The sequence below is a fragment of the Sphaeramia orbicularis genome, chromosome 19 (genome assembly GCF_902148855.1).
Source record: "Sphaeramia orbicularis chromosome 19, fSphaOr1.1, whole genome shotgun sequence".
In the NCBI taxonomy this organism is placed as follows: domain Eukaryota; kingdom Metazoa; phylum Chordata; class Actinopteri; order Kurtiformes; family Apogonidae; genus Sphaeramia; species Sphaeramia orbicularis.
In genome coordinates, this window is record NC_043975.1 from 47,980,577 (window position 1) to 47,997,029 (window position 16,453).

Genomic DNA, 16,453 nt, shown 5'->3' on the forward strand with positions numbered 1-16,453 from the left:
AAACATAGGAATACGTTAGCCTTTCATACTGTTAGCCTTTCATACTGTTAGCCTTTCATAACGTTAGCCTACTCGCATAGTTTAACTATTGAGGTTTTGCACATACGTCACATGATCACGTGGTTTTCTGTTTACGACGCCATATTGGTAGGCAAGCTTTCCTTGGATCATACAACGTGTTAAATGATGGACCTGCTAAACTCCTGTGTGCCGTTTATTCCTTAGCTTTCACCAGTTATAAGTTCTGCACACAGACCGCTGGGTTCCACTGGTGTCAGTGGTGGTTCTGTTCTGCCCACTGCTGTTTATAGTTATTACCGCCGTTAGCGTAGCTTCTCAGTATAGTTAGCCTGCGTGCCTGTTGCACTTAGCGGCATGGAAAAAAGAATAGTCATCATGTGGTACGGTGATGAAGACCCCTTTAAACCTACAGGAGGGCTTCGCCTGGACTATCACCCTGTAGAGACAGAGTGATTGTGGATCTGCCTGCTCCCTTTGAGTTTCCTCAGCTGGGTGAAGCAGCTGGAAGTGGGCGGAGCTACGGTGGGCGACACCGCTGAGTTCAGCGAGGAGCTGGTGAGAATATTCCCCACCCGTCTGTGCAGGTCTGCTTTTCTACTATGGGACAGCCTTCCCGATGCGGTCAAGTCAAATTATGAAGATGGGATCAGCTTTTGGACAGAGACAGTTAATGGACCGTTTTAGAGCTAACATATCGGCTCGTTCACAAGGTCCGGGGCAGAGCCTGGAGGTGTACGCAGCTGATGTGAGCCGGCTGGAGCTGGTACTCATGTTTTTGCCTCCGAGTTGCGCGCGCATCACTGTTGTTAGTAAACATGTAAACTCATGTATGGTGCCTTTATCACAAGCAGACATACTCACAAATAACAAAACACGCAAACACAAGTCCAAAGAAAAGCACGATATGAAGCAACAGTTCTGACTTTCTGGATCCAGATAGCGTGCCTACCAATATGGTGGTGTAAACAACAGTCACATGACCAGTGACGTCAGCTGCAAGTCCTGAATTGGTAACATCTCTTCTCCTCTAAATGTGCAGTCATGTGACCCGTAGTTTAAAACAGTGACTTATTCTGAAACCACCTTAAAACTTACCTCAGAATTATGTGTTCCATTAAAGTAGGTTCTCTCGATATGTCACTCACTTGAAATACCTTTATTCTGCCTTTATTGTTCCCATTTCCAATAATCACGCATCTTTCAATGAGATGTGCAGTGACCTGTCAATCAACTGGGGTGGCACTGACACCTGAAGTGTGAAGTCTCCAATCAGGTTCCAGACGTGGTCAGCACTAGTTAGCAATATTTTCCTGGGTATAGCCTGTCCTAGTCTGTTTCTGATTGGCTCATCAGTCCTCATGCCTAAAGTTAACCAATCTAATCAGTGAAGGAACAGAGTACTAGCCAATTAGAGGCAGAGTAGGGCGGGTCATGGCTTCACCATCCTAGGGAAAAAATGGGCAATCTGGCTCACAGGTACTATTGAATGGTGCGTATTATGGGGGATTTAGACGTGGGTATACACAATGCTGACAGAAAAATAAGAGGGTATACACCGTATACCCCCGTATACTCTGGACTACACCACTGCATCTAAGGGATAAAGGTCCGGTTACATTAAAGCCAAAGGAACCAGAAAACATTCCTGTTGTGTTGCTGGGGCTGCTGGAGGTTGTAAGGGGGGGTGGATGGTGTCCTCCCCTCCTCAGGCTGTGTGTGCTGGGCTCCACCCCCCATAGCCATTTTAATTTAAATTAATTCATATAAATTCAAACTGATAGTAACTGATACAAATACATTATTACGAATATTAAATTATTTAACCCATTGTTGTATTGTGACTGCCTCTGCTGCTACCGCCACCATAATAATACTAGCAAATTAGGCTACTGGTATTATTACCTCCGCCAAGGAGGTTATGTTTTTGCCAGGGTTTGTTTGTTTGTTTGTTTGTTTGTTTGTTTGTCTGTCCGTTAGTATGCAACATAACTCAAAAAGTTATGGATGGATTTGGATGAAATTTTCAGGGTTTGTTGGAAATGGGATAAGGAAGAAATGATTAAATTTTGGTGGTGATCGGGGGGGGGGGGGGGGGGGGTTATATATTTTTATGTCGTTATTATCATTATCATTATTACAACAATTCTTATTCTCCCCCTCACTCCCCTTCTCTCTTTCTCATTTTCATTCACACTCCCCTCTTCCCCTTTTCCCCATCACCCCTAATCAAGCTATATTGTTTAGTTGCTCTTTACATTTATGATCTTTTTCATTGTAACATGACGTTGCCATTGTTGTTTTTCTGTCCACAATGTCTTGTTAACTATCACTGAAAAAAAATTTTTTTTAAAAATTCCTTTTTAAATGAACCTTAACCCTTAAAGGCCCAAACATCCACCACAGACCAAAAGCATCCACTGATCTGATGTGTTTAATACCTGTTGATCCACTAATCCTATTGATACATGTCAATAATTGGTGTAAAATACAGTTTGTCATCTTTTCATGGTCATCAGATATGACAAATTTAGACGTTCAGAGACTCCATTGTTACCATGGAAACACTGTCATCTTCTACAACATTGATTCACCAGTAAAATCCATAGAGTTGAATCAATGACAGTGGATGGACACACTTTTTTTAAATTTATTTTATTATGAATATTGAATAAAAAATAAAATGAACTAAAATTATATATCGATCCAGTCCACATGTGTTTTTTGGATTTGGAGAAGGCTTACAACCGTGTCCCCAGGGGCATCCTGTGGGGGGTGCTATGGGAATGCAGGGTGGATGGCCCCTTGTTAGCGATCATGCAGTCCCTGTACTGAGGGAGTGCCAGCCTGGTCCACGTAGACGCTAATAAGTCAGACCTGTTCCTGGTGAGGGTTGGACTTCACCAAGGCTGCCCTTTGTCACCGGTTCTGTAAGCGGTAGAAAATGGATGAATATTGAATAGTAAATAAAATGAACAAAAATGATAAAAATTACAAAGCAATAAATAACAACAAAAATAAGCAAAAATTGTCTGAAATTAAGTAAAATGATAAAAAATAAAATAGAATTAGCAAGAAAATTAACAAAAACAGCCAAAGTAATCAATAAAAAGAACAAAATGAGTAAGAAAATTAAGCAACATGAACAAAATAAGTCACAAACTGAAAGAAATTAAAGAAAAAATAACAAACCCATGTAGTTTGACAAGTGACAGTGGATGGACTCGCAGGTTTTGTGTTCAGGTAATGATATAATTTGTCAAAATTTCCTCATTTTTTTCTAACTCGCTCTAATAACCTTTGAGTTTATTCTGAGCTTTCATGACCCTCTACATGATTAGTGAATGAAATATAGGAAAATACCTGATTTTCACTGAGAAAATACAAAAAAAGCAGAGGATAATTTTATAATAAATGGTGATAAAGCACCAAGGAAGACAAAACATCATTTGGAAATTATGACAAAAATAGTTGTGTGTTTTTAACCCTTTCATGCATACTGGTCACTCCAGTGGACAGTTCTTCTCCATCTGTTCTCTTGTTTATTCATGGGTTTTGTTGTTTTAATTCCATATCAGCCAACACAGTGGACGCTTATGCACCATCCTATACACTGTAATTCATACCATTACTGTAACGTTGCTTTTCTTGATAAACCTGATCTGCATGTTTTAGTATAAGTCAATTGCTAATTGATATTAGACTGTAATTAACAGTTTTCTGAAACAAAAAGGGTTTGTTTTTTGTTTTTGTTTTTTTCGGATATCCTCCTGAGACCCAGTAATGCATTTTGTCCTCTATAGGGGACAAAAGTTTGACAGTTTTACTTTAAAAATGCTGTGCATTGCAAAGCACATTCCATTAAAAAATCAATCAATAAATAAAAATAATAAAAAAAAAAATGGATCTGAAAAAACTGTTGCATTATGCAGTTTCCAATCAAGACAATTTTTTAATGTAAAAAAGCTAAAACTGTCAATTTCCTGGACCTCAGGAGGATATTATCTCCATGAAATGAGTAATAACTAATATTAGAGTATGAGAAAATGTGAGAAAACAGTAGCAATTTAGCAATTAGCTGCATTAAAAATGTTTTTATTTCATAGTTTTCACATAGCATATCACTTTCTGATGATGATTTTTAAATACATTTCTTCACTTCAAAACTCAAATGCATGGTGTCCAGTTGAGCGGACATTTTTGTAACTCCACGAAAAATAGGTAAAAAAAAAAAAAATCAATTGCATTGTTTTTTTCATGCCTAAAGAGGACTAAAAACACTCAAGAAAAAAATATTGACTAAGGTTCTCATAATTCATGCATGAAAGGGTTAAAGGTTAATACGTATAAAGAGCGGACATTAAATGGTTAAATACTTATTGTTCAACGTGTTTAATTCCTCATGTTGTTTTTCCGACTGCTTTCGGCTGATAAATGGTTACTGATAAATAAATGACTTGACATTCACTCCATTAGATGAGATTTAAATGTTTCTGTTTGGAATAAAATACTTCCTCTAAGTTGAAAAGTTATCCAGAATTCTCCACTCTGGGGAAAGTTGACCATAATACGTGTCATATATACATGATCTTTTTCAGAAACTCCCTATTTTCACAGCCTGTTCCACCCATTCACATCTGGGAACGACACTCTGCTAATGCAGTGACTGTTAACATTAAAGCTTCAACGGCTTTGAGTGACCAACAGTTGGAAATGCATTTAATAATGAGAAGCCTTTCAGCTGTTCTGTGTGCTGTTTCTAAAGCTTATTAATTGACCCTCTAGGCCAAAGCTGTCAAAGTCATTGGAGCTCAGGTTCCACACACAGACCAGTATGAACTCAAGACTTGGGCCGGACCAGGAAAATAATAACATGAAAACTATAAATAATGACAACTCCAAATTTATGTCTTTGTTTTAGTACAAAAAAGTTGAAGGACATGTTCTTGGTCTCCTGTTTTACCCTTTTTGGATTTATTTTTTAAATAGGTGTGTCTGGCTCAGTCAAATGCATGATTATGTGTAGAAAATAATTTTGGACCATGTTCAGTGATGCATGACTCAAAACAGTCCTATTAAACATCTGTAAAATGTAATGATGAATGATAATGTCTGTAAAACTACACTGTAAAAAGTGTTACTTTTATCAGAAATTTAAAAAAAAAATGCCATAAGAGGTTGCATCAGACTTTTTGTGTACTGTGAACTTCAGCTCTTTATTAAGTAATAAAAAATATTAAATTAAGTTTGACAGAAGGCAAAACTATTACTTTGAGATGATCAATTTACTGAATATTTTTGTTTTCTCACAAAGCAAAACAACTTCTTTCATATGAATAATTTACCACCCATTTTTATATTCTGATAAAGCACAACAGTTACTTCATGATAATCAATTTCATTCATATTTTTGTGTTCAAACTAAATTTTTTTGGGGATTAATGCAACTTAATTTTATTATTAAGTATAACTTAAATGTATACCAAAAACAAAGTTATTTTTCTGCAATGTTTTTTATTCAACATTTGTTCAGCATAAAATCTTTAAACAAACATTTTTATAATAAAAGCCAAACACATTTGAACATGCCAGCCGGTGGCAGCAAAGTGCATATTTTCTTTGGTAACAACAAGCCCTTTTCTTAACCAAAAATAATAATAATGATAAAATAAAATACAGTAGTGTAATAAAATTCAGTACTGTGAGATATAGTGTGTATTTATGTGTGTATGTGTGTGTATGTGTGTGCAGGGTGTGATTTGTCAAAAACACAGAGGGGGGATGTTTTTTTTTTCTTTTTTTGTGTGTGTGTGGGGGGGTCATATACATGGGGGTGCGGTCCATAACTAACGTAACTAACGCTGGTGTGAAACGAAAGTGAAACTTTACATACTTTCAACGTCCAACTCCCGAGTTCTATTCCTCTGTTATACAGTGTTTGTGTGTGTGTGTGTGTGTGTAGGTGTGTGTGTGTGTGTGTGTGTGTGTGTGTGCGAGAGAGAGACAGAGCTAGTGTCAGTATTTTAGAACTACCGTAGTTCCTAGGGACCAAACAATGTCCGTCTTATTAACATCTCTTTCCTCCTTGTTGTCTTTCACCGAGACCTGATGTGATCCCAAACTGGACTGTACTGATGGTGGAGGGTCTTCAGTCTCTTCCTTCCAGGTTCACATCATATTTGTTGTTTTTTTTTAACCTTATGGCCACTGCTATTTCATATTTTGGGTCAATGTGCTAGTGATGTGACGTTTATGAACGAATCGAATCTTTTGAACGGCTCTTTGAAATGAACGATGGGAACCGAGTCTTTGTAAAGAGCCGTTCATTTTCTTTTTTTGTTTTTTTAAGGAGGGAGTGTCCGATTACCTGTCAATTTAGCTTCACTGGGGAGGCACTGGGCAGGAGGAGAATGTTTGAGCAGAAAAAAAAGAGTGCTTGCACACTGCACATGTCTCATGGCAAGAAGTTAGCAAAAAAACAACAGTTTGAAGCATGAGGTGAGCATACTGGAGGAGGCGGAGCTGGAAGACTGGAGGAGGCGGAGCTGGAAGACTGGAGGAGGCGGAGCTGGAAGACTGGTCGAAACCAGAGACAAGTTTGAGAGTCAGTGAGTGAGTGAGCACCTGTGAGTAATGAGCCAAAGAAAAAGGAGTAGTATTTGGATAATGCACTTTTCAGAAAGAAAAGATGGGCATGCAACTTGCAATATTTGCAAAAAAAAAAAAAAAAAAAAAAAAATATATATATATATATATATATATATATATATATATATATATATATATATATATATATATATATATATATATATATATATATCTTTCAAGTCTGGCTCAACAAATAATTTGCACCACCATTTGAAAACTCAGCACCGACTGTACTGGTGGAACAGCTGAGGCCAGATGTCACAGTCACAGATGATACGAATTCTACAGTTGAAAGTGACAATGATTGTGCAAGTGTGTCGTCAGTTTCTTCAGCTGTTGCATCAGCGCCTTCTCCGTCAGGTGTTGTTCAGTCAGACTGTGAAAGTATTGCTTCTGCTGCATAATATTGTATAATAAGATAATATTTACTGCTGCGCCGATTAAACACCTTTAAAATGTAATGTCAATCATCACATGTAGCCTATTTAGTCATTCAAACATTGGTGTTTCAAAAGAATGCAAAAAACATAAAAGAGCCAGTCTGTTGAACGACTCTTTTCAGTGAACGACTCCTGATTGAACGACTCCCTTCAAAGAGCCAACAGTCCCATCACTACAATGTGCGCTCCTTCAATATGTCCGTGTGGAACTTGTGTGGATTTAAAGTTCCACATCGAACAACGTCTTTTGTTCCTTTTTCTTTTTTTTAACATACTGTGCCGTATCGGTACAGCTGTGTACCGAACCGAACAGGTGCATAACGAAACAGTTCAGTTCAGTATGTGGACCGTTACAGGCCTAATATTTAGTGTTTATGTACAAACTGTTGAGCAAGGAAGTAGCTAACGCTACTGTAATAGTTATAAACGCTCTTCCAAAATTATATTAATATTCATCTACTATAAAAATATAATAAATCAGGACAATGAATGTTTTTTCAACTTTTGCTCAAAGTTTAGACCCTACTGTTAATAAAAGTACATCAAATGTGTATTTTAGTGCAAACTTTAATGTTCAAACATGATTTTTAATCTTTGTGGGGTGAAATATACACGTTTAAAAATCTCCGACACGAACAATTAATTTATGCATATCATCGTCAATCCAGACGAGGATAAAAAATTCCAATTTCTCTTTTAGTTTGTTCCAGTTTACTCAGGCAGAGTAATAGATACAATATTTTAGACAATGGGAATAGATTCTGTGAGGTCTGTAAATGTCCATAGACACCAAGAACATCCATATGAACCTTATTATTGTGAAGGAATTCTTCATTTACTTTGGGTTTGTCTGTTTAGGCGGTTTTCCCCTGAAAATATGGTCAGAGTTAAACAGGTTTTTAACTTGGTACTGTGGTCTAAACTCTCACAGGTTGGAATATAATTAATCATTAAGGTTCAGTTCATTTGGAGATCCGTTAGAAACAGGATGAAAAACTGTAGTCTGAGAAGTACAATGTCTGACAAAGAAGTAGAGTAACAGAGTAAGTATAAAGTTACATACAATGGAAATACTCCAGTAACTCAGAAATATATGATATGTTACAGTTATGTTAGTTATGTATGATAGTTAAGTACTTCATTTTATTTCACTACTAAAGGTTTTACGCAGAAAACCTGACTCGTTTGTGTAAACTGTAAGCGCGCCACAAATAACTCCGTTTGCATTTATTGTCCTTCTGGATCATTTTCAGCCGATTACAGCTCAGATCTGTGTGAAAGCTTCTGTTGTGCTGGTCTTCAGTCGGAGCCGTGTGGTTTGTTCATTTTCCTGTTCGCTCCAGCAGCTCTTGGCAGGACAGCATGAACGGTCAGTGTTCTGGAGTTCTTTTGATACTGTAAACCTAGTTTTTCAGATCTCACTCAGCACCTTCTGCTGAAGTCAAACCATCTGTGCAAAGGATCAAACGGCTGAAAGGGAAAGTCTCGTTGAAGTCGAGGTCAGGCCTGATGTTTGGTGCGTTCAAAGCCAAGAATTCTGGTTATGGTTCTGTGATGGAGGAGGAATGGTACCTGTAACAGACGTGGACAGAGGAGTGATGGGATTTGAATTTCCCTGAATCCCTTTGCAGTGATGATAAGAGCAGAAGAATGAGGGTTTTATGCAATTGTTCCAAACGTCTTACATACAACACTCCACAGACGAACACTGCATGGGTACACTACCACTGATGTGAAGTAACCCTTAAAGACCCACAACTACGTCTGTAATAACTTCCACATGATTTTTTTTTCTTTTATGTTTTGTGATTTATCACCATTTATTATAATATTATTCTCTGCATTTTGTAATTTTCAATGAAAATCAGATATTTTCCTATATCTAATTCACTGATCATGTTCATAAACTCTGAGTGAAATGTCAATGAGTGAAAAGTCAAATGTTATTAGATCAAATCAGAAAAAATGATGAAAAAGAAAAAGTGACTTTTTCAGCAAAATATATCATTAACTGAACATAAAAACTTGGGCTCCAATAAGGGGGGGGGGGGGGGGGGGTAAACATGACAAATTCATGGGGCCCAGCATTTGTGGGGGGGCCATAAAGCAGTAGAGGGGGTCCAGTGGATACAGGGGAGAAGTTGTGAAAATTAGAACTATCGTCTATTTCTAGATGGTTTCAGATGAATAAACTCTCTCTCAATACCCAAAAATCTAATTTTATCATATTTTGTAACAATAATAAGAAGTATAACAAGGAAAACAACAAAATATTCATAGATAACTTTGAAATAACCCAGGTATCTTACGTTAAATGTTTGGGTGTTATTGTAGATGAAAAATTGAATTGGAAATCTCATATTAATCTTGTCTGTAAAAAAAATCATGAAGTCCGTTGGCATTTTGAACAGAGTTCGTTCACTGATAAATCATTCTTGTTTCTTGACTTTTTATTATTGCTTAATTTATCCTTACATTATTTATTGCAGTACTGTTTGGGCGGCAACCTGTCCCACGTATGTCAATAAGATTCTCTTAATTCAAAAGAAATTTTTCAGAATGATCAGTTTTTCTGACAGACTCCACTCATCTGCTCCTCTTTTCCAAAAAAATTCAATCTTCTCTCAGTTTTTGATGTGAACGTTTACCAGACCTGTGTCTTCATGTCCAAATATGTTCACTTAACTCATATTCTTCCTAAAGTTTTTCACAAGTTCTTTATGTTGTCTTCTGTTATTCACAACTTTCTGACACGATTTTCAAACAAATTTGATCTTCCGTGCTGCCGAACTTCAGTCTGTCAGTATTCTCTGAAATATGGTGGACCAAATCTGTGGAATAATAATAATAATAATAATACATTTTATTTATAAGCGCCTTTCAAGACACCCAAGGACACTGTACAACAAGATAAAACAAACAATCCATAAAATACAAAGAAATAAACAGATTAAAACAAATAATTACTATATATAGAAATGAAGTAGTAGAATGGAGAGTAGAGCTTATGGGGGGTAGGCTGTTCTGAACAGGTGAGTTTTGAGTCTGGATTTGAATGTGGGGAGAGAGTCACAGTTACGGATGGATGGTGGGAGGGAGTTCCAGAGCTGAGGAGCAGAGCGGCTGAAGGCTCGGCCTCCCATGGTGCTGAGACGGACAGGGGGCACGGTGAGGTGGCTAGAGGAGGAGGACCTGAGGGAACGGACTGGAGTGGTGACATGGAGGAGGTCAGACAGGTACCGAGGGGCGAGATTGTGAATGGATTCAAATGTGTACAGGAGGAGTTTGAATTCAATTCTCTGTTTGATTGGGAGCCAGTGTAGTTCCTGGAGGATAGGGGTGATGAGGTGGTAGGAGGGGGTTTTGGTGATAATGCGGGCGGCAGAGTTGTGGACCAGTTGGAGCTTATGGAGGGACTTTTGGGGGAGACCGAATAGGAGGGAGTTACAGTAGTCAAGGCGGGAGGTTACGAGACTGTGTACAAGAATAGAGGTGGTATGGGGGGTGAGGGAGGGGCGAAGACGGTTGATGTTGCGCAGGTGGAAATATGCAGACCGGGTGACGTTATTGATGTGGGATTTGAAAGACAGTAGGCCATCGAGGATGACACCCAGACTCTTAACCTGAGGGGAGGGGGAGACTGAGGAGCTGTCGATAATGAGGGAAAAGGTGTTGGTTTTGGAGAGAGTGGATTTTGTGCCAATGAGGAGCATTTCTGTTTTATCACTATTGAGTTTCAAGAAGTTGGAGGTGAACCAGAGTTTAATTTCAGGGAGGCAGGAGGTGAGGGAGGAGGGTGGGAGTGTGGAGCAAGGTTTGGTGGTGAGGTAGAGCTGGGTGTCATCCACGAAACAGTGAAAATGGATATTAAATTTTCTGAAAATATTGCCAAGGGGGAGAAGGTAAATGATGAAAAGAAGGGGCCCCAGGACTGAGCCCTGGGGCACACCTGAGGTAACTGGGGTGGGATCTGACCTGAAGGATTTGAGCTGAACGAACTGAGTGCGGCCTGACAGATAAGAATGAAACCAGCGGAGGGGGGTATGGGTGATGCCAATAGATGAGAGTCTACTGAGGAGGATGGGGTGTGAGATGGTGTCGAAGGCTGCACTCAGATCGAGAAGAATCAGGATGGATAGTGAACCGGAGTCAGCTGCAAGGAGGAGATCATTAGTGAATAATCTACGACCTGAACTTCAATCAACATCTACTTTATCATTGTTTAAAAAGCATCTGAAAAAGACTTTAATTCATGAAAAAATGTAAGGCTGTATATTACTTGATTTGTATTTGATGATTTGTAATGTGGATTACATTTTTATTGTTTTTACTTTAGTTTATTATTTCAGTTATATTGTATTTTTTAGTTCTTTTTTTTGTGTAATGTTCATTTCAGGGGTGGTATTCATATAAGCCTTCTTTTTTGGCTTCTAACCTCTCTTGCACAATTTTGTTACTTGTTTGAATGTTGTTGTTTTTTCTATTGCTGTTTTACTTTATGCAAATAAATTAACAATTATGTGTAAAATATTGGTAGGATTAGTGAATCATCAGGTATTAAATCGTTTAGATCAGTAGATGCTTTTGGTCGACGGTGAATGTTTGGGTCTTTGAGGGTTGATGCTGCTCTTCACAACTTACAGAAGAAGAACTGTGTCCTAGTGTCCTTTCTAAAAGTCCAAAACTTGTCCAAACTTTACATCTGAGACGCATTGTGTATTGTACACCACATGATATAATGACAGTGGTTGTAGGTCTTGTTTTTTATGTTCATTTAATTATGTATTTAGTTGAAAAAGTAATTTTCTCATATTTCTGATTTAATAACCTATGTATTTATTCTGCGGTATTATGAACACATGCTTGGTAAAAAGTCAATTAAATCTAGGAAAACACCTAATTTTCAGTGAAAATGTAAAGGATTGAATAATATCTGGTGATCAGCAGGTGCACAGCTGAAAAATAGTATTTATAGCTTTTTTGATTTGTCTTTATTTTTGATTTTGTCCTTTTTTGCTCTTGTGTGTTTTGTTTGTACTCTGCTATTGCTGCTGTAAATCTGGAATTAATAAAGTAATAAAGGACTATTTTACCTCATCTCTCTTAAATCATGTAGGAAAGCTTAAATGTAGATAAAAATAATAATTTGGAAGTAACAATAGAATAGTTTTAAGTTTTTAAGGGTTAAAAATGCAACACAGTCTAATGCATTATGAAAAGAAATATTAACAATTGAATATTCACCCCAGTTTTAACAAAATTTGACCAATTTTTGCTTATTTTCTCCATAATAACCCAGCTTGTCCAAAAGTATTGAGTTCTGTGTGAGCATTAGTCTGCAAATTAAGTTGTATTTGTTATTAATAAGTTCTGTTGTGTGTTTTTCACAAATGACTCTTACATCCCAATATTATAACATTAAACAGAAACTGTATTAACTTTTTTTTTTTAATTATGGAGTAAATAATCAGAAAACACGTAATAAAACACATAATAACTCATCTCATTCTCTCTGAATAGCTACCGCAGTCTGGAAATAATGGGTTAAATAATTCGGTCAAGTGTGAGTTTAGAGTTGATTCTCCAAAGTCTGGAACCTCTGAGCTTTGTCCTGTGATGGGACACCGAGCCAAGTGTGTTAATGCTCCAGATGTAATGTACTGTTGAATGAAACACGCTCCATTAAAAGTATATGATGTGAACCATGATGCAGTGCACAGATAGACAGAAAATAAAGGAAATAAATCAACAGTGGCTGTTGTTTTACAGAAGGAGGAGGATTTACTGAAGTTAGACCTTATGAGGAGCTTAAAGGGAAAATCACTATTTGAAACATCGATGCCAACCAGTGGTGTATAGTAACAAAGTAATAATATTCCACTACTGGACTCAAGTTCATTGTAAAAAAAAAACAAAAAAAAAACGGTATTTTTCTGGCAGCAGGGGTGCTGAAAAAATATTGTAAAATAACAGAAAATAACCATCTCATAAAAATATGGTAATTTTCCATAATTAAAATACAGTTTTTTGCCATAACTTTACATGAGATTTTGCTTTTTTTTTTTTACTTTTTTTTTTTTACTTTTTAATGTTTAGTAGAGAATATTTACATGTATTAAAACAATCCAATTGCCTATATATATATATATATATATATATATATATATATATATGTATATATATAAATAATTTTCAGTGAGACCCGGTTGTCCAATCCACTGATAAAAACTGTATTTGGACAGTTTATCAGTGCTTATACATGTTATACATTCACAAAAATACATTTATTCAACATTTTTGAAACCTCCTGTAATTACACAAGATATTTGTCAATTAACAAACAAGTCTGGTTAAACTGACAGAACAAATACTTCTTTAACGGTTAATTGTCAGCAATTTTTTCTCTTTTTTTTTTTTTTTTTACAGTATTAAACTTTAAATTAACAGTTTAATCTCATAAATAGAAAAGAAATATTTGTGAAATTATGATACATTTGCAAATGTATTTTAACTGTATTTTTCTGTGAAAAAAGAAAAAAATTCTTTTAAAAAATTGAAATTTTATGGTTATTCACAGTTCCAGTTTTTTCATGTTATTTTACATTTGACATTTAAAATCAGTCTATTTTTGGAATTTCATTGATATTTTCCTGTATCTTAAAAATACAGGGGAAATCTGTAAAATAAACAGTGAAAATTCTGTTAAATTACAATTATTATTTTTTTTTTTGTTGTTTTTTTTTACAGTGTATGTTTTGGGAGCATTTGCACTTTACTGAGTATTTTTTATTCTGTTTACTTTCACTTTTACTTCATTACATTTCCTAACTCAATTACATACTTCTACTCACATACACTTTTAATGCACAGTATTGCTACTCGTTACAAAAATAAATTACAGGAAATTTGGTGTTTTCACCGCTGAGATTACTAGTGACTGCAACAAAGTCAGGAAGATGAGTTATCATTGGGCCTAACTGTGTAATAAGTGCAAACGATGTTCCACACTCAACCTGGAGCCAATCTGTTGGTGCGAGTAGCAGCGTAATATTCCAAATTCAGACGCCTTTTGTTGGCATTAACATTTAATTCTACTTTTGCTTTCATTACTTGAGTACATTTAAATATAGATTACTTGATATACTGAAGTAAAGTAAATTCTAGATACTTAAAGACTTTAACTTGAGTAGCTTTTCAGTTGGTGACTTGAACTTCTATCAGAGTCATTTTTGGTGGAGTACCTGGGACTTTCAGGTACTTTATATGCATATGTCTCATTTGTTTTTTCTTCTGTCATTCCAAAAATGTTCACACGAGGGTGAAAAATGCATTCTCTGCATCTCGTTTCATCTTTTCGATATCTCCTAGCCACTTCCATGTGTGCGCAATTACACATCCAAACCGTTTGCAACTTCTTTTCAGACATGTTAAATATAGACACAGTTTCTATCAGCAAAATTGCTTTCAGGTTTGATAAATCACTTTGCGTGTGTTAAATTAATATATTTACATTTTCTCCTCCCAGCACACGCACAACTGCATGAAAAACGCCCCAAATTGCATATTCATTGTGACAAATGTACTAACTGATGCAGACGCGCTATTTTGCACTTTTGAAAGATGCAGCCCTTATTGCACAGTTAGTCAATCAGTTTGTACATTTTTTTGCGTGTGGAATGAGTTTGCAGACGTTTTAATACACACACACCTTTGATAGATTCTTCCCTTTGTTGGTATATTTAGTGATTTTTCAGACCCCTCTACAGACTCTTTATGAACCTCCTGAGACCCAGCAATGCATTTTTGTCCTCTGTAGGGGACAAAAGTTTAACAGTTTTACTTAAAAAAACAAATGCTGTCCATTGCAAAGGACTTTCCATTAAATAAACAAATACATAGATAAAAATAATTTTTTAAACGTATTTCCAGTTCCAATTAAGACAAATGTTTAATGTAAAACAGCTAAACCTTTCACTCTCCTGGGTCTCAGGAGGTTAAAAAATCCACCAGTGACAAATCCATCCTCTTTTTCTGGTGTTATTGCAGACTTTTGGAGACTCTGACGTTAAAACGTATCATTGTTTGTCTAATACAAATCACTGAATATAAATCAGCTCCACTGATATTAACAATTTTCTCTGTTGTCTCTTTTTGGTCCATTTAGATTGTTAACGTAGACTGAAAATTAAAAATGTTCATGTTTTAGTGTGACTTGTCGTCTCCTCAGTGGACGGTAAAGTTAAAAACCAAACCAAACTGAAGAAAATGAAGAGAAAAACTAAACAAACCAATAAATAACTAACCTCAGTAACTGGTCCAGAGTGTCTCTTTTGGGTCGCTTTAGCCGGTCCCCAAGCCCAGATAAAGGAGGACGGATGGAAATGGAACATTAAAAAAACTAGAACTGACAGAGTATAGTTCATTTGTAGTTCTAAACATATTTAGGCTGTTTTTATTCTCACTTTTTGTCTCCAACACAATGTTATTCCTCTGTTCTACATCATTCATTACAATTAAAAGCACATTTACAATTATGCAAATTAGGTGATGATGCCATTTAGCAACTTTTAGTGACTTATAGGACAGACGATAGATACTTTCACCACTGAGGAGTTGGAGACTCTGCTTGTGGAACCAGCTGCAAGTGGCCATGTGAGGAACTGCAGGTTTTGACATTCCTATGTTGGGAGTACATGTACAGTCTACTCTCGTTAAACCGCCCGCCGTTATACCGCCATTTTCGCTCACCGCCGACCAAAACCATTGCACAAAAATCCCCAATGCATTATTCCATTAGCTACCGCCATTTCCGCCTATCGCCATCCGCCAGCCCAGTTCCATGCACAAACAACACTTATACCATTGATTTCCCGACCGTTATACCGCCAGCGTGATTGCCATTGAGTACACATAAATTTTAACAATGCACTGAAACAAACGCGCCAGACGCTGATCGCGACAAGCTACGAGTAGGTCTACGGAACGGCCACCGTTCATTTATCGCAGAACACTCAGTAGGTCAGGATGTCGGGAAGAGGACGTGGGATTAAGCCAAAGCCTCAAGATGATGGGGTGTCATTTCCCGACACGGTATAATAATGCTTCAAATGTTTCCCCACTTTAAATGATCCCTTACAACATAACAGAATCAAGATTTATTTAGAAACGCAATTAGAACGGGTTAACGGAGGCAGCATAGACATCATATAGTAAAGACATGCACATTATGGACGCAGCCCGTTGTAACGCCATTTTCGCTATACCGCCAATTTGGCCGTGAACGGAAGTTGGCGGTATAACGAGAGTAGACTGTACAGGTTTGTCTGAGTTCTGGATCGGTGGTTCTT